At 41.6% G+C, this 24141-nt stretch overlaps 1 pseudogene; it reads left to right on the forward strand.

Moving 5' to 3' along the window:
- The first annotated feature begins 566 nt into the window (after positions 1–566).
- LOC115499117 lies at positions 567–22769 on the forward strand (annotated as a pseudogene).
- The last annotated feature ends 1372 nt before the right edge of the window (positions 22770–24141 follow it).

A 24141-nucleotide genomic window follows, 5' to 3' on the forward strand; every position in this document is an offset into this window, starting at 1 on the left:
CCTCAACATCACACTGAGTACAAAGTGTTGAGGACACAGAGATGAATAAGATCCAGCCCCTGCTGGGCTGTTTGATCTTACTGTGTTCCCATATTTTAACTAGGCAGGCCGGCTCGTATTAAATAATCAGACACAAAGTCCTAAGTGCAGTTCGCACAGAGGCAGGAACTGAGTGAGGGCAGTCAATGTGCTCAGGGATCCCAGCCCTCCCCTACTCCAGGGCGTCCCAGATGAGAAACCAGGTGGAGCAGGGAGCTGGTGCATGAACTTCTCTGCTTATTAATGTTCATGGCTTGAAGAACAGACTCCCTTCAGTCTGACATCTGGGTAAGAAACGAGGCCCTGGGCTGAGTAACTGTAAAAACAGACATCATTAACCAGCCTCAACCTTCAAACACTCCAAGTCAAGGCAGAGTCAAAAGAGAGTTAACAAGACTTCCAATTTGTCTTTTACAGGGTTTGACATGTCAAGTCAAGGAAGATAGGAACCCTGTGGGAACTTGGTGCAGAGAAAGTCAGGCTATTATTTCGGCTTGTTGATAAGAGTGACAGGTTAAGAAATGACCATGGCCAAAGAAGACCTGGGCATCTATTTTCGCAAGGTACCAGAGTGCCATTTTCTGCCTGGCAGTAGTAGCAAACCATCCCACAAGAGAGAAAAACAGTCACAGATTTCTTCAGGTGCTAGCTAGCCTTCCCTCACACATACATTACTTACACTGGGGATGGGGAAAGTTCTTTTGTTGATGCTTATAAATACATTTTATAGAAATAACATCTTACTTTGGACACTATTTTGCGAGTTGTTTTTTTTTTTTTAACCTATGTTGCAAATAATTTCTCATATTACTTAAATATCCCTCTCCTTCATTTTCTGGTAATTGCCAAGAGTTCCAATTTGTAGATATAATTAATCTTAAAGTATATAATTATTTCTAAGTAGAAAAATAAATTCATGTGGCTTCAAATTTTTATTACAAAAATGTTTTGTAAAAATCCCTAAAGCTATTAAGTCTTTGCTACATTTTCATTCTCTACATTTAAATCTATGTGTGATTCTTTTTTCCAAATATTTAGCCATGTAAGATAGAGGTGTCAGAACTGGGTTCAAATCTCAACTCTGCAATGTACTAACTGGGGACTTCAGGCTGGGCAGTGACTGCACTTTAAAGCGTCTGACTCATTCCCTTGTCTGTAATGAGTAATGATAGTGCATGCCTTCTGCAGCAAGACATAAATAAATAATGGATAATGCTCAATAAATGTTAGTTATTTGTACTTTTCCCTAATTAATTCAAAATACTACCTTTATCCCACTCCAGCTCTGTATACCTACTTGTGTTTTTTTCTGAGGTTTCTATTCTGTTCCATTTCTCTGATTACTTTTGCACCTGTATTATACTGTTTTAGTTACTTTATAATTGGTTTCAATAAAGCTGGGGTATGCCTCTCCTTGGTATTCTTCTTTTTCATATGTTTCTGAGCTTTTCTCACATTATTCTCCCAACGTATTTGAGAACCATTTTTGCCAAGTTCAAAAGGCGGCTTTTATTGTGTAATCACAATTAAAGTTATGGCCCTCTTTTTAACAGAAAATCCTCAAATCAAGTAATCAGAGACTATCTCATTTACTCCATTCTTTCATGCCTCTCTATAACATGTTATAGTTTTTTCACACAAGCCCTGCATATTTCTCAGATTTATTCCTTTTTTAAAACCTTTTTTTATTGCTATTGTGTTTGGGACCTGGACCTTCATGCCATTATATTTTCTAGCTCTTTTTGCTGGTGTTCATCCATTCATATATGCACTCAAAAATATCTGTGAAACTCTTACTAAGAGCCAGGCACTGGATGAAGGGCTTAGGATACATTTGTGAATTAAACACTCACACTCTCTCTCTCTCTCCCTCCCACACACACACACACACACACACACACACACACACACACACCTGCCTTGTGAAGCTTACATTCTAGTGTCAGGGAGACAGAAAATAAAAACAAACATGATCAACGTGGGTAATATATTTTAGGACATTAAGTACTATAAGGGGGAGAAAAGGCAGAGTAAGAGGAATCAGTTGTTTTGGGTAGAGCACAATTCTAACTTGGGTGGTTACAGTAAGCTTCATTGATGTGTCTGTGAGAGAAGATGCAAAGCAAGTGAGGTAGAGCAAGTGAGGGCAGTATTCTAAACAGAAGTTGCGGCCAGTGCAAAGGCCCTGAGTGGTGCGCACCGCCAGCATGGAAAAGCAAGGAAACAATGTAAATAGCAAAGCCAGAGATTTTTATATAGTGCTTTGAGGATATGACTCAGTACCCACACCATCAGTGAAATCTTGGAAAAGGCAGCACCCACAAAGACATGCTTTGGCCTCAACAGTCTTAGTTTCTTAGGAAGCACCACCATCCACACCTGGATTAAATCTTAATGACTCTGAACCAAAGACCCATCTCTCTTAGCCCTCGAACCCAACATTGCTCAGTGTGGATGCCATTGGTGTTTGGAGCAGAACAATTCTCCATTGTGCAGGACTACCTCATGTACTGCGTACTGTGGGACAATTAGAATCCCTATGCCCTGCCTGTTAAATGCCCACAACACCCACAATTGTCACTGTGACAATCAGTGTAACCCCAAACATTTTCCTAATACCTCCCAGCTGAGAACCCCATGTGGTCCTAGTCAGGAACCATTATCTTAGGCAAATCTTGGTATCACAGTTTTGCTGACTTATTCATGAAAAGGCATACCATGTTGGTGACTCAATGGGGAGCCCAGTGCTTCACGTACCAGCCACGTTTGCAGGAAAACTGACGTGATGCTTTGAAAAATGGAGTTTAGAGTAGTGAAGAAACTTGTTGAAGATGACACAGCTGGTAAGTGAAAGAATCAAGACATAAGCCCAGATCTTCTGGCTCCTTTTACACACATATAACTAAACTATCAGCAATTCTATATTCACTCAGCTTATTTCATACTCAATAAAACTTTTCACATAAAGAGGGAGACAAAGGGTAAAAATAGACCTAATCCTATGTAATTTAACATTATTAATAATACAGCATTAATAATAGCTAATGGTTATTAAGGGTGTAATGCCAGGTACTGTGCTAACCAGCTTCCCTGTACTCCTTACTTACACTTCTACATTATAGGTATAGTTATAGCCACTCTTTCAAAATTTAGGGAAATAAGCTTAGAAAAGTAACTTTCTGTCACTCAGAAAGGCAGAGGTGGGGTTTGATATCCACAGCTAAACCCTTAACTATGAGACTACACACATTCAAATACTCATGCTTCCTTAATGTTTCTACAGAAGCAATTAATAAATTGTACAGGAATATTATATTATATTATGTTATATATTATATATATTATTTTCTAATAGGCTTTCATAGGAAATTCCAATCCAAAGTCTCTTTTTAAAAAGTTTTCTCTACAACAAATCAACCAGTCCAAACAACAGAAAACCAGAGTAGTGTCTAAAAGCTAATTTACTGGGGTGCCTGGGTAGCTCAGTCAGTTAAGCATCCAACTCAGCTCAGGTCATTATCTCACGGTTCATAGGTTTGAGCCCCACATAAGGCTCCGTGCTGACAGCTCAGAGCCTGGAGCCTGCTTTGGATTCTGTGTCTCCCTCTCTCTCTGCCCCTCCCCTACTTGCACTCTCTTTCTCTCAAAAATAAACTTTAACAAAGTTTTAAAAAATAAAAATAAAAGCTAAATTATCCCCTAATTATCATTAGGAAAGTGTTTGGTTGAATTTATGAGCACTTGAGAGTCAATGGTTGCCTTTTGCTAACTTTTAGGTTCTAAGTTATTTTTGAAAGCAAATCAAACTTAAAGCTTTTTATATGTCAAGCCATAGAGGTTTCACAGATGTCAAGTGGGTTTTGATGAACACTGCGGATGAGCTGTACTATGAGTCAGTGCCATATGCTTTACACTTCCCTAGAAACACTGTACATCTGGATCTTAACAACAAGGGACAATGGCTTGCCAATATCCATCACTTTTTGCCAAACTGACAATATTTGAAAAAATCTTAAACCACACTAAAAGAGATCGGAATTCACCGTTTTCTACTAAGCCATTTAAGACACTTAACAGCTGGACTAAATCATAAAATATAAAATGTTCAAGTGAAAAAGTCACAGGAGAAACAGTTTGGGAGTTATTCAGTGCCAAAGGGACTTGAAAGATCACTTGGTCCAATCTTATCTCAACATTTTATGCATAAGGGAAATTATTTTTTAAATGCTTATGTGATTATTGTTTTTTTAAATGATTACATAACTTGTTAGCAGCAAAATTGAGATTGCTTAATATGTTTATCTGTTTGTTCATGTATTTGTAATTTTAACCCCCAAAACATTCCCAAAAAATTAGGATTAAAACAGAAAGATAACATTTGGTAAAGAGAGAGAGGGAAATAAATGTATCAAAAGCCATAGCTAACAGGGCTAAGAGTTACTGTAATAAAACATTACATTTAGGGGTGCCTGGGTGGCTCAGTAGGTTGAGCTTCCAACTCTTGATTTCAGCTCAGGTCATAAACTCACAGTCATGGGATTGAGCCCCATGTTGGGTTCCACACTAGGCACGGAGCCTGCTTGGGATTCTCTCTCTCCCTCCCTCTCTCTGTCCCTCCCCTGCTTGCACGCACACACACACTTTCTTTCTCTCTCTCTCTATCTCAAATAAATAAATAAATAAATAACCATTACATTTAACTTCAGCTATTTATACCATCCAAAGCCAAAAAAAAGAGAGGTTATTGATTCTTACTGCCTTATAAAGAAGACTGATTGATTACCCTTTTCAGGCAAAATAAGCATCTTCCTGATACTAATTTCTGGAAGGAATTTATCATTTGACACTTCATATGAGGGACACTGAAAATCATTCCTAATAGCATTCTCCACATTGATTCTACTAAAGATATACAGATCTCTTCCAATGATCACTTTTCATATTGACCATGAATGAAAGTCAAGGGCATGACATTAAACTATTACTTGCTGATGCTTTTTCCTTGCAGGTGGCTGAGTTAATGCAATCCAGGTATGCATGTTGATGCTGATTGGCCTTTATTGCTACGATGATAGAGCTTAGAGCACAGAGATGAATGGAAGAAATGTCATTCATATTTACTTCCTCAAACTGCAACAGCCCTGGCCTAGTGCTATACAAGGACTGGATCAGTTTTCACTGAGATACACTCCGTGAAGTGAGACCCAAAAGTGTAGTGACTCCTTTACTGGTTGACAAGATTTGTACCTTTTGGTGGCTATGTTTAACAAAACGTGAACATGAAAGTGACAAAAGATTTTGAAAACTCCTCACACTGTGGTAGTAATGTTCAGTAATCACCCCTAGTGAATCCAGCCTCCCTTAGGCAGTTCCCCTCCTATTCTGACTCCAGGCTCAGCCATGTAACTTGCTTTGACCAATGAGATTTGTCCTCAGATCGCCATATGCAGAAGCCCAGGCTAACTTACTGGGGAATGAGAGTCCATATGGAGAAGAGCTGTCCCAGCTGAACAACCGGTTTGCCAGCCACCGGACACATGAGTGACATCATCCTACACCATTCAGCTCCAGCCAACTGGTCAGAACAGCTGACTACAGTCAACCACCAATTCATTAACAATAATAAAATGGTTGCTGTTGTTTTAAGCCATTAAGTTTTGGGGTGGTATTTCTACAGCAATGTGAACTGAAGCAAACACCCATTACAAGCAAATTCTGAGAGAGATTTGAAAATATACTGGTCACCTTAATCTCTAGATTGAGCAGTCCTATTCCCCCAGTTTACAAGTGAATGATGTCCCCATAATGTGTGGAAGTGCTGTACAGAACTCAAATGCATTATCCCATGGAAACTCTGACCTAGATGATGATGAAGTTCTTAGGCTGGTCCAAAAAGGTATATTTAACCAATATGAGATATTGTTTAAGAAATACATTAAGGTATAAAAATATTTAAGTAATTCTTATAATTAAAGTAGAAAGTGGAACTGAACAAGCAAATCTAAAATATGAATGATGGTGTTTGACAAAAATAAGTTCATTTTCAGATGTTTTCGTAATTACTTAAGCCAGTGGTTTCTGTGGTAAGCAGGATCCTATGTGGCTGTCAGTGATCCCCCACATCCTGGTATTCATGTCATTGTGGAATCCATTCCCTCTGTAGCATTGGCTGGACCTAGTGACTTGCTTCTAATGAATAGAATATGGCAAAGTGAGGGCACGTTACTTCCATGATTAGGTTGCAAAAGACTGATTTCCATCTTGCTGGTCTCTATTGCCTTCTCAACTCCCACACTTTGATGAAGCAAGCCGCCGTATTAGAAAGGCTCACATGACAAGGCAATGAGGGTGGTCTTTGCCTAATAGCCATAAAAAACTGAAGCTCTCAATCCAACAGCCTATGAGAGATTGAATTCTGCCAAAAACAATGTGAGTGATCTTAAAAGCAAAGCCTTCCTCAATAGACTGATGAAATGAGATCACAGCCCCAGATAACACCTTGAAAGCAGTCTTTTGAGAGATCCTAAAGCAGAGGGCTAGGTAATCCATTCTTAAAAAGTATGTTAGTTTAATCTGCTAAATTTTAAATTTAAGGTAATTTGTTACAGAGCAATAGATTACACAGTTTGGCCTCCAAACCTGTATAAACATCAGAATCACATGGGGAGTTTTTGTGGGTTTTAGTCATAATTGAATTTTAAAATGTTGTTTTTTTAAATTTTCTAAGTAAAAACATCCTAATTATTTAATTTTTTTTCCTAAAAAAACCCACTTTCCTCTCCAAAAATAACCACTCTTATCAATTTGGAGCATATCCTTCCACATTTTTTAATGTAATTACATATTATATAATAGTATCATACCATACACATTGTTCACCATCTTGTGCTTTTCACATAACACTGTCTTAGATACCTTTCCATGTTGGCAAACATAGATCTATCACATTTATTTTTAACTTCTTCAGAGTATTCCATAAAATGAATGAACCATTAATTCATTTAATCATTTCCCTACCAAGAAACACTTGTGGTTTTTTATTATAAATAATGCTTTAGTAAATATTCTCGAACATGCCTCTTTGTTCATACATCCAAATAAAGGATAAATACATTTTTTATTCAAACAGATTTGGCCAAAATGTTCTCCAAAAGGGCTGCATCAATAATCACTTATTGATGAAAAACATTAGTACATAATATTATATATATTAATTACCATTAACATAATAGCATATAATAATATAAATTTCCCTTCACCTTTATCAATAATAGATATTATAAGTATTTGTTATTCTTGCCAATCTGATGGATGAAAAATGTTATTTCACTTTTAATCATGTTTTATTACAATCTAATAACACTAAAGCAAAAGCATATGGATTTCATTTTCCCACACACAAATGAATCATGACCATAAGTATATTATACATGCCTCTAGGACTTAGGGAGTTTTTTATATTTATGGATAAAATAAAAAGAGAGATTTTTTTTCTGGGGTAACTGACATGTGTTAGAAGATACAGAAGAAGGAAAAGGATTATTTTTAAAAATGGGTGCCTGGATGGCTCAGTTGGTTAAGCATCTGACTTCAGCTCAGGTCATGATCTCATGGTTCATGAATTCAAGCCCCACATCAGTCTCTGTGCTGACAGCTCAGAGCCTGGGGCCTGCTTCAGATTCTGTGTCTCCCTCTCTCTGCCTCTCATCCTCTCTCTCACACTCGCTCGCTCTCTCGCTCTCTCTCAAAAGTAAACATTAAAAATTTTTTTTTAATTAAAAATGGGTACAGAAGTAAAGTAAACCATGGACACTAGGAGGAGAATGAGGTATTTGGCTAGGGGGGCAAATGAGGTGAAGGCGCAATGACAACCCACCAAGTGTTAAGAGTCAAACTGGTCAGCTTGGGAGGAGGACGGTGTTGACCTGGGAAAGATATTTGTTAACTCAGGTGTTTAAAACTGTGGACTTTGAAAATGCCTATATTTGTTTCTTGGGTCTATACTTGTCTGTATCAGTGATCCTTGAACTGATTCCTCTGAAGAAACTATGTGCTCAAATAAAGCCTAGCAAGAGCAACTTTTTTTTTTTTTTTTTGATCATCTGAAGGAAGGATGAAATATAGTATTTCTAGTATCACAGCAGTTCTTCAAGGTACCTGCTATTCTCCTCAATTTACAGATGGGGCAACTGAGATTAAGTAACTTCGTCCAATTTTACAGTCAATAACTAGCAGAGCAAACGCATGAACCCAAGGATGTCTGGTACCAACACCCTCATTTTTTCCACCAGGCTCTGCTGTCTCCAGTCAGAAAAACTTGGCCCTGATGCTGGTGTTTCTTCATTCATGCCATTACCTTGGGAATACCATTGGATTTCCCTCTCTTTGGAAGAAAGAGGTAAATCAGATCATCTATGGGGTTTCTTCCAAATCTAACATTATTTGACTCATTTACTATCTCCTGGATTACAATGTTGAATTAGGACTGTATAGAGAGAAAGCTTTCATCTGGAGACTAATTTTGTACCACAAATGTGCCTTTTACAGATACAGTTCCAGAAAGATATTTCTTGCTCCTAAAGGAGAAGGAAATTCTAAGTTTGGGTATGGGAATCGGAGCAGGACACGGAGGCAGCTCCAAGAGACTGTTCCAGGAAGCAGGAAGTTTTTAGAAGACTCTGACATTCACTATGATGAAACATGGTTTGGTCAAGCTTATATAAGAGAAAAAGAAGAGGAGAAGGGAAGAACAAAAGAGCTTTTTTTTTTTTTTTTTTTTTTTTTTGGAAACTCTGATGAAAACTCACTTAATTTACATTCATTTTGATAAAGTCAGTTTTTCAATTACTATTATCTACTGGGAACCATTTCCTAGAATGACTATGAAGTCTCCCCTTATGCAAAATTGGAAACTGGAAATTAAGAATGAGAAAAGGACACTGTTTTCTGTGACAAAAAAGAAAGCCACAGTTGATCTCTTTTAATGTGACAATTTTTTCTCATTATAATAACAGCATATATACATTACAGAAAATTGAAAATGGACAAAAATTAAAGATATCTTATAATCCTACCACTTGATCGTATACACGTGTTCCCCTTTATTTTCATATGCACGTTTTTTTTTTGTTTTTTTTTTAATTTTTTTTTTCAACGTTTATTTATTTTTGGGACAGAGAGAGACAGAGCATGAACGGGGGAGGGGCAGAGAGAGAGGGAGACACAGAATCGGAAACAGGCTCCAGGCTCTGAGCCATCAGCCCAGAGCCCGACGCGGGGCTCGAACTCCCGGACCGCGAGATCGTGACCTGGCTGAAGTCGGACGCTTAACCGACTGCGCCACCCAGGCGCCCCCATATGCACGTTTTTAAAACAAAATTGGGATTCTAGCATATATGCAGAGTTGCACTTGCATTTTTTAATTCAATACTATAAAAAGAGCATTTTCTCAAGTCATTAGAAATTCTTCAGGAATGCCTGGGGGCTTCAGTCAGTTAAGCATCTGACTTCAGCCCAGGTCATGATCTCACAGTTCATGAGTTCAAGCCCCACATTGGGCTCTCTGCTGTCAGTGCAGAGCCCACTTCGGATCCTCTCTCTCTCTCTCTGCCCCTCCCCTGCTCATGTTCTCCCCCCTCCCTCTCAAAAAATGAATAAACATCGGGGCGCCTGGGTGGCGCAGTCGGTTAAGCGTCCGACTTCAGCCAGGTCACGATCTCGCGGTCCGTGAGTTCGAGCCCCGCGTCGGGCTCTGGGCTGATGGCTCGGAGCCTGGAGCCTGTTTCCGATTCTGTGTCTCCCTCTCTCTCTGCCCCTCCCCCGTTCATGCTCTGTCTCTCTCTGTCCCAAAAATAAATAAACGTTGAAAAAAAAAATTTTTTTTTTAAAAAATAAAAAAAAAAATAAAAAAAAAATGAATAAACATTAAAAAATATATATAAAGAAGTTCTTCAAAAATATCATTTTTAATGGCTGTAGGATATTGTGCATTTTGAGTGTGCCATGATTTACTGAATAATTCTCCTGCTGGGGGGCAGAAGACAACATACCCACATGTCTAACAAATGACAGAAGCCAGATAACTCTGGCATTTTGTGTTCTTGTTACCTGATATGTAACAAACTACCCCAAAACTTAGTGACTTAAAACAATGCAACACTTATTTCTTTCATGAATCTGCAACTTGGGTAGGACTTGGTGATGGCAGGTTGCATCAACAGGGTAGGGTCAACAGCTGAGGGCTCATCTCATTTCATCTGAAGGCTCTCTCATTTAATGTCTGGCAATGGAAGCTGCCTGTTAGGTGAGACTTGAACTGGTCCTGTCAGCTCAAGTACCCACACATGGCTTCTCCTTGTGGCCTGCGCCTCCCTACAACATGGCAGCTTCGGTTCCAAGAAGTTGTATAGCCTTTCCAAACCTAGCCTGAGAAGTCATGTAGCAACCCCTCTGGCATGTCCCATTAGTTAGAAATGAGTCTAAAGGGAAGCCCATATTCAAAAGCAGTTTAGGCTCCACCTTTGGAAGGGTGGTGTCAAATAAACTGTAAACTTGTTTTAAAACCACCATTTTCAATACTACAAAAGCTTCATATTAGAGTCCTTTCTGGAAGCCAAACCTCCTAGCCCAGGGAGTGTACATTCCTCTCCTTCTCAGCCCAGGCCAGACTTTAGGCTTCCTGGAGGAAAGATCTGAGGACTTCGCAGATAGGGTTGTGTTAGAGTTAACCATGGCTCTTGAATCCAAAGCTAGAAAGCAGGAAGGATCTTGCCTCGAGGTATAAGCTTCTCCTTCTCTTGCCCCATACTAAAGACCTGTCACCCAGCAAAGCTCTAGGGTTTTAGTTCCCACTCTTCCAGAAGCTTCTTCCAGTCCTATCAAGTTAGATTCAATGGGCCCAACTTCTGGGGCACCGATAACAGAACTTAAACCATAAGCTCACAAGGGTATTATGCTTAGGGAAATAAGTCAGACTGAGAAAGACAAATACCATGTGATTTCACTCATATGGGGACTCTAAAAAAATAAAATATACAAACAAAAAACAGAAGCAGTTTTTGAAGTCCTATAAATACAAAGAACAAACTGATGGAAGGGGGTGGAGGCATGGGCAAAATGGGTAAAAGGGAATGGGAGATATAGGCTTCCAGTTATGGAATGAATAAATCACAGGAATAAAAGGCACAGCCTAGGGAATAGTCAATATGATAATAGCATCATATGGTGATAGACAGTAGCTACACTAGTGGTGAGCACAGCATAACTATATAGATGCTGAATCACTGTTATACACCCAAAACTAATACCACATTATGTGTCAACCAAACTCATATAAAAAAAAGTTTTAAGTCAGAAAACACAATAAACTAAAACGAAAAAGACGAAAAAAAAAACCACCATAATCTCATGCCCCCCAGTTTGCTGAGACCCCTCTTCACCCACGTAGCCTTCATATGGTCCCAGGCCTCACCACACCCATGATATAAGTCAACTCAGGCAAGCAAAACTGTCTTCTGCAACCTCTCCTTCTTCTCCACCAAAGGACTGGTAAGGCTGGCTAAGCCAAGTCTGATCCCTGGGACAGGCTCTGCACATGCAGTTCTTCCTTCTAGAGCTTTCAGACTACTATCATAGCCAGCAACCCCTCCCAGGGACTGGTGCAGGAACCATATCTCTTCTCATTCCCCTCCCTACAAGCACACAGACAGGTAGACTAAGAAAGCCCTCTGACTCAGAGTGGTATTGAATGAGGAAACGCCCATCACATTGGATAAGTTACAACTCCCCACCCCACACCCTTTTCCCCAAGATTTCAGGCTTTATGAGGGGCCCAAGTGGTGGTTCTGAAGACAGCAGATTAGGGCAGGGTGTGTGACCAGCAGGTCTAGTGAGAAAGCCACCAATCTGGGGCAGGAGGCAGCTGACAGGAGTTAGGAGAATAGGCCAGGGGAAGTAGGTGACACAGGCTGAGGGGAAAAGGAATAGGAACACTTTACAGAGAAGCTGAAATCTGAGGTGCACTCTGAAGGAGGAATAGGAAATACCACATCAGAGTAATTACCTTTCATAATTCCAGTTTGCCTATAAATGGCCAATCTGCTTTGAACTATGCTAATAGTCTTTGGTGTCACTCATTTTAAAGGCTCTTCATCTTGGGACAGGGTCATTGTGAAATACACCTTTAAAACGTAAGCAATATAACTGGGGATTACAAATGGATTTGTAAGTTTGAATCCCCAGTTATATTGCTTACGTTTTAAAGATCACAGATGATCTTTCCTAGCCAAAAAAAGAAAACATTTTCTCTGAGCAGGTGACATCACAAAACAACTCTTGATTGAATGCTCTGGAAAGCAGAACTATTCCCCCACATTACCTTTCTATATCTCTCAGTTACAAAGAAAGTTTTACCAATAGGTCTCTGATTCTAGTAAAGGAATATTTACTAGAATATTCCTTCAGAATATTATTTCTGGATGATTATATTTTAGGTCAACTCCTTCATCCATGAGCCTGGTGAAGCTTTTTTCTTTGAACTTGGAAATCACCATCCCCTCCCTTTTGTTTCCCCCTGCTAAGTTTCAAGAGTTTAAGACTTCGTGGTTTGGATTTCATTCCAAGTTCACACTGTGCAGAGAGAGGCCCGGTGGGAGCATAAGTTGGCAAAATAGATCTCTGTTCCTGAAATTAAGCAACTGTTACAAACATCTGAGCTTCCACACTGGTGCTGTTGAAAGGGCATTTTCATATCACAAGTGGAGACTTCCCTGCTGGGCAGTGGACGGAGAGTAGAGATCTGGGGATGACCAGATGAGAGACCCAGATGAAACCTTTTCATCCCCAGAACCTTTTTATCCACATCCCACCACCCCTAACCTCTTTAGATTTGCTGGGCCTGTCATTTGAGACTAAGTCATATAGACAAATTCAAAGTTCACTCAGGGACGTGGGTAAGAAAACAAAACACACATTCTTCTCACCAAAGTCTTTTCCCAGACTCTGGGATATTGCCTGGCACACAGTAGGCATCCAACAAAGTTTATGAAAGGAAGGAAAAAGAAGGTAGGAAGGGAGGGAGGGAGGGAGGAATGGAGGAAGGGAGGAGGAAGGAAAGGAAAAAGACAAAACAGAGGGGCAGAGGAAGGGAGAGAAGAGATAAAGGAAGAAGCAGGGAGAAAAGAGATTTTGAAGTGATTTTGAATAAATGCTTATATATTCACACACACTGTGTTTTCTAATAAATGAATTATAAATGAAGTTGAGGACTTATGCAGCATACACTGTGCTAAACTTCATTATACACACTAAAACCATAAGAGACAAAAACCATTATTAACCCCAGTTTACAAATGAGAAAACTAAGGTTAGAGAGACTAAGTAACTTGTCCAAAACCCCACACCTAATGAGTGAGAGGCCAGAATTTGGACTTAGATCTGATAAGAGTCTGACTGATTAATTCCTACCTTCCTTCCTTCCTTTTCTTTCCTCTGCTATACCTCCTCAAGACACCAGAATGCTTTGTTTCTCTTTTCTTCATTCTTTTAAAGCATGGTGACCACCCCACGGGCACACACGTGTAAGCCTTATTAGCAATAAGCAATCACATGGCTCAAAGAGTTCATACACCAGATACCAAGGTTTCCCATCTCATAGGCTAGGTGGGCTGACAAAGAGTCAGGCTGGCTCGTGCATGTCAAAACTGAGGGAGTAGCACTCTACACAAAAGAAATAATATTGTGAAGTTCTTAAAGCAGGAATAAATCTTTCAGGAACTGAGAGCACCCAGTGTGACTCTAGTGACATGGACAGTGAGACCAGTGGGAGCCAGGGGCCACCATCATAAAGATCCAACTCAGAATGCAAAAGGAGATGGCACAAAAACAGACACTCAGATCAATGGAACAGAATAGAGAGCCCAGAAATGGACCCACAAATGTATGGCCAACGAATCTTTGACAAAGCAGGAAAGAATATCCAGTGGAATAAAGACAGTCTCTTCAGCAAGTGGTGCTGGGAAAACTGGACAGCGACATTTAGAAGAATGAACCTAGACCACTTTCTTACACCATACACAAACATAAACTCAAAATGGATGAAAGACCCCAATGTAAGGCAGGGAGCCATCAAAATCCTTGAGTAGAAAGCAGGCAAAAACCTCTTTGATCTTGGCCGCAGCAACTTCTTACTCAACACGTCTCTAGAGGCAAGGGAAACAAAAGCAAAAATGAACTACTGGGACCTCATCAAAATAAAAAGCTTCTGCACAGCGAAGGAAACAATCAGCAAAACTAAAAGGCAACCAACAGAATGGGAGAAGGTATTTGCAAATGACATATCAGATAAAGGGTTAGTATCCAAAATCTATAAAGAACTTACCAAACTCAACACCCAAAAAACAAATAATGCATAGACACTTCTCCAGAGAAGACATCCAGATGGCCAACTGACACATGAAAACATGCTCCACATCACTCATCATCAGGGAAATACACATCAAAACCACAATGAGATACCACCTCATACCTGTCAGAATGGCTAACATTAGCAACTCAGGCAACAACAGATGTTGGCAAGGATGTGGAGAGAGAGAATCTCTTTTGCACCGCTGGTGGGAATGCAAACTGGTGCAGCCACTCTGGAAAACAGTATGGAGGTTCCTCAAAAAATGAAAAATGTAACTACCCTACGACCCCACAATTGCATTACTAGGTATTTATCCAAGGGACACAGGTATGCTTATTTGAAGGGACACATGCACCCCAATGTTTATAGCAGCTCCGTATTGAGCATGGAGCCTGCTTGGGATTCCCTCCCTCTGCCCCTCTCCCCAGTGCTTGCTCTCCCCCCCCCCCTCCCATCTCTCTCAAATAAAAAAATTTTTTTTTAATAAATTAATTTTTTTTTTTTTTTTCAAAATAAGAAAGGCATTCCAGGCAGAGAACACAGCATGGAAAAAAGCATGGAAGCATAAAACAGCATATTCCCTTTAGGAAACTCACCAAAGTTTTGTAAAAAGGGAGCATAGGGCCAGGGTGGGAGTCAGAGAAAAAGTAGTGGGGAGGAGGATCAGGGGCTAGGGTCCAGCACAAGCCCACAAAGACCTTGTATGCCACCTTGCAGGGATTGTACTTTTCCTGAGGAAATGGGAAGCCATGGAAAATTATTGAGCAGGGGGACTTTCCTTTTAAAATGATCACACTTGATGAGAAGGGAGAAACACTGAGGGTCAATTAGAAGGGAAAAATATAGACTATCGATCTCTAATCTAAGCGATCGGAGATCCTCCAGCCATTACAATCCAGTTTTGAGCAGCTGCCCTCAGTCCATGGCATCTCACAAAGGCTTAGCTCAGAGCAGTCTTCTCAGCCTACTAGAAGCCAAAGATCCCTGGGGAGAGAGGTGACTGCAGGAAACCATAAAGGAGCTCTGGTGAAAACCCAACTGAGAAGAAATCTCAGAGTCCTGTATTGCTTCTACTCAGTAAGCTCCTCCCAGGGCAGCTCTGCTGTTCACATAGTCCCTCCAGGCTTATCCCCTGGGATCCTCTTCTGCATACCTGAGGTTGCTCATTTCCTGCCCTCTCCATGCTCTTCACGAGGCTCAGTATGGTGTGGCAGAAAGAACACAATTTTGCCCAGGAGACTAATGACCTAGATTCCAAAGTCCCAGTTCCAAACTTATTAACTACTCTCCATCCCTGGGCCTCGGTTTCCCTGTTTATACTCCCACCTCCCTCAAAGAAAATAGATGAGAAAGAGCTTTATAGAATATCAAGCACCATTAAAGGAGAAGAAATCTACTACCCACATCAGAAAGTTTTTGTACTGGATTTTAAATCTGCCTGAAGCAGAGTTGTTTTTTTCAGCCCACAGCATGGGTGCTCAAAAAGGACCATGCTATAGAGACTATGGACTTTTCCAGAAGAACAGTTGTGAATCATGGGGCTCACCATAGTTGTTCTGATGCTTCCGCTTCATTTAACAGTCCAGACCACTTAAGTCTCACAAGAAGAAGGAATAGACTCAAGTCATTTCCTCCAGATCCCTTGGAATTTAGGGGACTGTCCCTTCTTCCAGTGCCAAGGACTCAACTGTAGAGAGAGAACCCTGCCATCCTAAGTCACAGATGAGCCAAAGGCTATTCTGCAAAGGGAGGTCGGCTTCCTTGCAAGAAGGAAGCCAGGGCCTGAGTACAAGTAGGCATTGTCTGCCCCCTGGGGTCTGGCAGGAAGGAGTCTGAGTGGGCACAGGAGTGGGCTGAAGGCTCTGGCAGCATGGGCAGCAGCCTCTGTGGTGGGGAGAGAGGCACGGAGTTGTGTGTGAGAGCTGGGCTTACAATGTAGGCATTGTTCCCTCCCCACGCTACATCTGCTCCCCTAAGGGTGGAGGGCAGAGAAGAATGGAGTTGGGGAGCATCTGCCAGGGTCCGGGGAGAGAACTGTGCACTGCTCATTTAGAGGAAAGGGAACTATTGAGCAGGGCCCACCCATAAGCAGACCTGGCAAAGGTCAGAGATGCATCAGAAAAGTACTGACTTCCTCTGCCACAGCTCCCTCCCCACCTCAGTCTCTTTGATCCTTTCTCTTAGTTCTATCATTTCATACCGTGCTGTGCTTTGTGTACTGTGGTAATTTATTTATTTTACTTTTTAGTATCTAAGCATTTCTTTTGCACACTTCAGAATATCCCTCAGTATCTTTTAATATATTAGGTCTATTATATTGACCTTTAAAATCATAAAATTCAATTCTGGTAAGTTTGCCCTCAAATCTGCATATACTCATTGTCACTGATGATTCTATCTTCTGAAAAAGAACTTGGTGATATGGAACAAAAAGAATAAAAATGTCTATCCTCTTTCAACTAACTCATCTAAGTATGCTATGTGTTAATACTTATGATTATCTCATCAATGCTCCTCAAAATCCTATGAGGTATGAATTAGTATAAGTCAAGTTTACAGGTGAGAAAACTGTAGATCATTGACATGCAGTAATTTGCACAAGATCACACTGGTAGTAGATCAAAGACCAATCCTAGGTCTCTGACTCTAAACCCAGTGTTTCTTCCGGAGCTAGCCTTCCCACATCACCCAGTAATCCCACTCTGGGGATTTTTGCTGAGGAATTTTGCATTTTGATTATAAAATCAAATATAAAAAAATGTTCACTGAATTATTGAAAATGAGAGCAAAAAATGGAAACAATCTAAACATCCAATTATAGAATAAATTAAGCAAACTGTGGCAAATCCACTAGAAACACTATCACTCAACCATGAGAAATGAAAAATGCCACAGATTACAGAAACATAGAAACTTTCCATAACTGAAAAATGTGTGTGTGTATCATTTTGCACACAACTGTGCAAAAGTTTACCTATGTAAAGATGGACAGGCAGAAAGTCAAAGTGAAAGTATTATTTACAGGGAAATACAATTCTGACTATATATTTTTTTTCTTTACAGGTGTTTTTTTCTTTACAGGTGTTATTGATTAACAATAAACAGGTAATTTTGCTTCATAGAAACAAACATAAAATGAAAAGTTTCTTCAAGCTAAGATTTTTTTTTTTTTTTTACTTTCACACTCATAGAAGATCTTTCATAATTTATCGCTTTCTTTTGGAACCTTAGCATATATCAAAATCAAGCTGTAGTTGCCGCTGCCTTCGACCACATTAATGGTGCTATAAACAATCCTTTGGCATTCAACCACTCTGGGAAAAGAGGGGTGAAAACAGTGGAAAGCAACTGGAACCCTGCCATAGCTTCTGGACAGACAGGGGACTCCTATGGAAAGGTGCCTGCTCATTCACAGGGTCATTTGCTCTCAGGGCCTCGGCTATTCCCAGTCCGTAAACATTCTGAGACTTCCAGTGTTTTAAATGGAGACTATTTTGGTCACAAGGAGTTGATGGGGGGTGGGAGGGAGGGGAGGGTGGGTGATGGGTATTGAGGAGGGCACCTGTTGGGATGAGCATTGGGTGTTGTATGGAAACTAATTTGACAATAAATTTCATTTTTTTAAAAAATTTTTTTAATTTAAAAAATTTTTAAAAAGGAGCAAGAATTTTGGTCACAAGGAGCAAGAATCCACTTAGACTAGCTCAAAGTATGTGGGAGTTGATTATAAGATTACTAGTGACACTTCCAAAGCACCCCAGCCTCGTGGGACTATGGAAGCCATGGAACCCAGAGCTTATCTCTGCTCCTTGCTTCTCTTCTCTCCTCCCTCTCCCTCTCTTCTCTCTTTTCCTCTCTGTACCTCTCCCTCTCTGTCTCCAGCCTGGATCCTTCTCCTCATTCAACTATTCACAGGAGATGCAACCCTAGTCACACACCCCGATACCAGCATTTTCCTCTTTTTCAACCCAGCTTCCTCTGTTCTCCCCTCCCCACCCATAGGACCTCAGAAAAAAATCAGGTTCTCTCACAAAAAACAGGGTACCAGTCTGATGAGAACAAGGATTTAGCAGAAGAGTGCTCAGTGCAAACCCCAAAGGGGAGGTGATGGTCAAGGAGGCTGATGCAAGAACACTATCCTGTCAGAAGAAACCAAGACTGGGTAAAAAGTCAGGAGTTGAGAAAAAACCCAAGGCAACAATCTAGAGGACAGAAAAAGAATATCCTCAAAGTCAACAGAAAAAGGAGTAAGTCAGTAAATGTGAACAGGGTCACAGTTAAGTCAATGTGACAGTGCTTCCACGTGTTAGCCCAGGCTGTGCGGTGCTAGGGCATACCATAGGGTGCCAAGTGCCAGCTCAGACTTCAGGGGAAATCAGGGAGTTAAGAGGTAAAAGCAATAAAAAAGAGACCACGGGTATTTGTTAGACAGCATCAAATGACCAAACACAACAAAACTAGCGGGTAGAAAACCTGGCTCAGCCACTAATTTGCCAAGTGATCTTGAGTAAATCATTCTCCTCTTTGGGTCTCAGTTTCCCCATCTATAATGTGAAGATATTGGACTAAAGAACTCTTAAGGTCCCTAAAGCAATGACCCTTCGGGCAGTGGTGTGCTAATGTCAGCTCCTACCAGATCATGAGAACCAACTATTCAATTTGGAGGAACTTTGTGGCTTGTTAAACACGGCTGTTATAAAAAATTAAATAATATACATTAACAGTTAAATAAATAATATTAAAACCCAACAGTAAAAAAATTCAAATTTTACTGTTATCTATGCTGGAGCCAGTAAACTTTTTCTGCAAAGGGACAAATACTAAATACTTTAGGTTGTGAGAGTCACAGATAGTCTCTGTCATATATTGTTTTTTTTAACAATGCTTTAAAAAATTAAAAACCAATCTTAGCTCACAGGCTGCACAATAACAGGCCATGTGTCAGATGTGGCCTACAGGCCATCACTTGCCAATCACTGATCTATGATCTTCAGGTTACTTACACCTATTTCGCTCATATGGTGGAGACGCTATATAATTGTGTGCTACTGCATGTCTCTGTCCAACTCCATTTTCAGTGATCTCACATTAGTAGCTTAAAATGAGCTATGATGATGGGACAGCTGGGTGGCTCAGTCAGCTGGGCGTCCCACTTCGGGTCAGGTCATGATCTCACGGTTTTTGAGTTTGAGCCCCACATCGGGCTCTGTGCTGACAGCTCAGAGCTTGGAGCCTGCTTTGGATTCTGCATCTCCCTCTCTCTCTGTCCCTCCCCCACTTGTGTTCTCTCTCTCTCTCTCTCTCTCTCTCTCTCTCTCTCTCAAAAATAAACATTTTAAAAAATCTTTTTAATCAGCTGTGGTGAAAGTATCTATACTACAGAAATGGGTAAACACTGCAAATCAGGGCTCCTCTTCCCAGAGAGCCGGTCAGTAAACGTTTACCAGCACACCACTGCCTTGAGGTCACTACGGGAAAGAATCATAGAAAACTGGGGCGCCTGGGTGGCTCAGTCGGTTAAGCATCCGACTTCAACTCAGGTCATGATCTCGCGGTCCGTGAGTTCGAGCCCTGCGTCGGGCTCTGTGCTGACAGCTCGGAGCCTGGAGCCTGCTTCGGATTCTCTGTCTCCCTCTCTCTTTGCCCCTCCCCCGCTCATGCTCTGTCTCTCTCACTTTCAAAAATGAATAAATGTTAAAAAAAAAAAAATCATAGAAAACTGATGTGCTTTACCAATTCACCCAGAAATGCTGACAGAGAAGCAAAATGTAAAGGAAAAATGCAGTCCACGGAGTCAGAGGAAAAGAAAGACAGGTATGTCTGGTCATGGCTTAATTAACAGGTGGTCTTTTATGACCACCCTCAGAATTCAGGCTTGCTTTTCTGTGACTGAGATGTATCCTATTTTTCTCTTCTCTCACTTTGAAAACACTATTTCTGGCTTTGCTGCTGCCCCAGACAGTAACAAAGCAGCTGAGGTCTGCCCAGAAGTTGCCAGGGACAGACAGCATACAAAGGGTTCATGGCTGTGAGGGAGACAAGCAAATGCCATAAAGAAAGGCAGTTTTGTGTAGAGCAGCCACCTCTGCTATTCTGGTGCGGATTTGGGGCTTCTCTTAAAATAGAACAATAAACGTGCAGGTCTAGACTAAGCAGCAATTTTGGTTTTAGGGAAAGCTGATACCCAGCAGGATGAGGATAACCCCGAGAAAGTTTGTTTTCAGCAATTTGGGCTCAATTAACCAGGAAAAGTGCCTGGCAAGGAACAAAACACAACCCAAACCAGGAGGATGCCTTCAGGGCATTTATGAGATGACCCTCCTACAAATTCCCTGACTGTAAACTCTTTCTTTGGGGAAATGAAGTGTAGCCTTAACAGTTTTAGAAGAAATTGTTTCTGTGACCTATTCCTCTCTCCAAGTCCCAGGAAAATCCACCCTGAGCATGTATACTACCTCTCACCCTCCTGCTCTGCTTCTCCTAGCTGGTCATAAGGAAAACTAATAGAAACCAGAAAAAAGTGGTATCTTTCCCCAAATCCCAGTTCCCTAATTCAAACAGCACAAAATACTGGGTAAATGGAGGGGTGGAGAAAGCAAGGTTTGATAGGGGAGGTGAATGAAGACAGTCATGGTTAGAATAGTTGCATGGACAAAGGGACCCTAGAAGTGACCCTTGAAGAAACAGACAGAGCATAAAAGGAAAAAGCATTTCAGACAAAGGCAATGGAGCAGGTAAATGCAAAACATGGTTGTTATATTAAAAGGTATTCAAGGTCCCACACCTAGAAACAGCTTCTCAGTGTTTCCTCAAAGTCTCTGTCTGGTTCAGCCTACTCACCTCCACTGCAGCCTCCATTGTGTCCATCAGGGTGACCCATAAGTCCTACAAGGTGTCCACCTCTGGCCCCTGGGCCTTCAGCTGCTGTTCATACACAAGTGTGCCTGATACCCACATCGGTTCCTCAGCCCTCTCACAGGTGGGCATCAGTATGAGTGTGGTCAGGGGCTACAGCAGGGCCACAGGTATATACAACATCACAGCTGTCTCAGTAAAACAGAGCCTGCTGAGCCCATTTAAACTGGGAATAGACTCCAACACCCAAGCCATGCCCACTCAGGATAAGGAGCAGATCAAGAGCCAAAATAACAACTCCACAAAACAATTCCTTTATCAACAAAGTGTAGAACCTAGAGCAGCAGAACCAGTTACGGAGACCAAGTGGAGTCTCTCACAGGACCAGAAAATGGCTCAGAGCAACGTGAACAACATGTTCAAGAGCTGCATCAACAGCCTTGGGCAGCAGCTGAACACAGTAGCCCAGAAGAAGCTGAAGCTGGAGACAGAACCTGGCAACATTCAGGGGCTGGTGGAGGACGTCACGAATAAGCATAAGGAAGAGATCAAAGAGAGATCAAAGAGCTTGCAGAGATGGAGAATGAATTTGTCTTTGTCAAAAAGGCTGGGGACGAAGCTTACATGAATAAGGCAAATTTGGAGTCCCAGCTGGAGTGGCTCCCCAACAAGATTGACTCCCTAAGACCGCTGTATGAAGAGGAAAACCAAGAGCCTCAGTCGCAGATCTCTGACACCTCCATGGTCCTCTTCATAGGCAACAGCCACTCCCTGGACCAGAAGGCGTCAACATGGAGGTCAAGGCCCAGTACAAGGAGATTACTAACCATAGCCAGGCGAAGGCTGAGACCACGTACCAGGTCAAGTACAAGGAACTGCAGACACTGGCTGGGAAGCACAGGGATAACCCCTATCGTACAAAGATGGAGATTTCTGAGATGAGTCAGAACATCAGACAATTCCATGCTTAGATCTAGACCCTCAAAGGCCAAAAAGGGCTTCCCTGAAGGCCTCCATCACTGAGGCTGAGCAGTGCGGGTAGCTTGTCATTAAGGACACCAATGCCAAGCTGGCTGAGCTGGAGGCTGCCCTGCAGCAAGCCAAGAAGGACATGGTATGGACAGGATCCAGGTACTGCATGAGTACCAGGAGCTCATGAACATCAAGCTGTCCCTGAACATCAAGATCTGCTTGAGGGTGAGGAGAGCTGGATGGAATCTGAGATGCAGAACATGAGGATCCATACAAAGATGATGAGCAGATACTCAGGTAGGCTGAGCTCAGTCTATCCCCATAGACTCACGAGCCCTGGCCTCAACTATAGCCTGAGCTCCTTCCAGTCCAGCTTCAGCTCTGGCAGGGACTCCAGCTCCTTCCGCTGCTCAGCTACCCCAAAGCCATGGTTGGGAAGAAGATCGAGACCTGGAATGGGAAGCTGGTGTCTAAGTCGCCTGATGTCTTATCCAAGTGAGCAGTCACTGACGTTCCCCCTCCCCCAGCCACCCTTCCCCTGTGGCTGCCACAGGAGAGCCTTTAGGGGAATGTGCAGGGGAGTGACTAGGAACAGGAGACCCACCTGAGGCTCAGCCCCAGTCCTCATTCTACCCTTAGGAGTAGTCTACTGCCTGGGTATCTTCTCTTGCCCATGCCCCTAACTAAAAATCAATTCAAGTGTCTTTTCTTAAAGAAAGATTCAGCTGGCTCTGCAAAAAAAAAAAAAAAATGCTCAAACTCATTAGTCATGAAAGAAGTTCAAATTAAAACCCACAGTGAGGTAGAAAGCCACGAGAGAACATACCTCCTATCCCAACAATGAGAGAAAACCAAACAATCTATAAAATCATAACTCCCCTTGAGCCCATGACAAGGCAATCAGGAGATCTGAATTCCTAAGAATGACAAGCCCTGCCACACAGACACAGTACACAAGAACTATTCCACCTTTGCCAGAGCCTCTTTGGAGCAAGAGGGTAAGAAGAAAAGAGCTAGCATTACAAAAAATTCTTAAGAGCAAAGTGTGTGTTGGCACGAAGTTAAGAATCCACGGGAACCTCAGACACAAGAGAAATTCATGTTCCCAAGCTCTTTTCCGCAATCTCTACCAGGTACTCAGAAAAAAGACTGAGGCAGACAGGACATCTGAGAGAGAGTCCTCACTGGCCTGCAGGCATGAAACACTGCCCATGTTCCAGAACTTTCTCTCATAAGAAGTCAAAACCTTCTAGGCTTTGTTTGAAGCCAAAACCACTAGAGAAGGAGTAGACGGGCTAAGATCCTCTGTCTGCAGAAGGGATAGGAACACAGCCATCTGCCTCTGGGGAAGAAGTGGGAAACCTCTCTATCCCAGTGGTAACCCTTGCACTGAGTAACAAGCAACAGCACTCTCCTGCTGGGGGAAAGAGCAGAAAACTCTCTTGCAACCAGTCCTCAATGATGAGCTGCCACTACACACCCCACCAGAATGACTGCAATTAATTAAACTGATGCCAAAAACTGGCAAGGAGGCAGAACAACAGGAACTCCCCTAGGCTGCTGGGAAGGATGTAAACTGGTGCAACCACTTTGAAAACAGATTTGGCTGTACCAACGAAAGCTACACATGTGTATAGCCTATGACTCAGCAACTCCACTTCTAGGTAGTAATCTAAGTGAAATGAGTACAGATGTGAGCCAAAAGGCATATAAAAGAGCATTCATGGCAGACCTATTTGAAATAAACGAAACCATAAATAACCCAATAATCATCAATAGTACCATGTATAAATGGTATAATTACAGTTTTTTCACACATTAGTACAGCAATACACGGCTACCTGCAACATGAATAAATCTAATCAAAATGT

This window comes from Lynx canadensis, chromosome D4 (assembly GCF_007474595.2).
Source record: "Lynx canadensis isolate LIC74 chromosome D4, mLynCan4.pri.v2, whole genome shotgun sequence".
NCBI lineage: Eukaryota > Metazoa > Chordata > Mammalia > Carnivora > Felidae > Lynx > Lynx canadensis.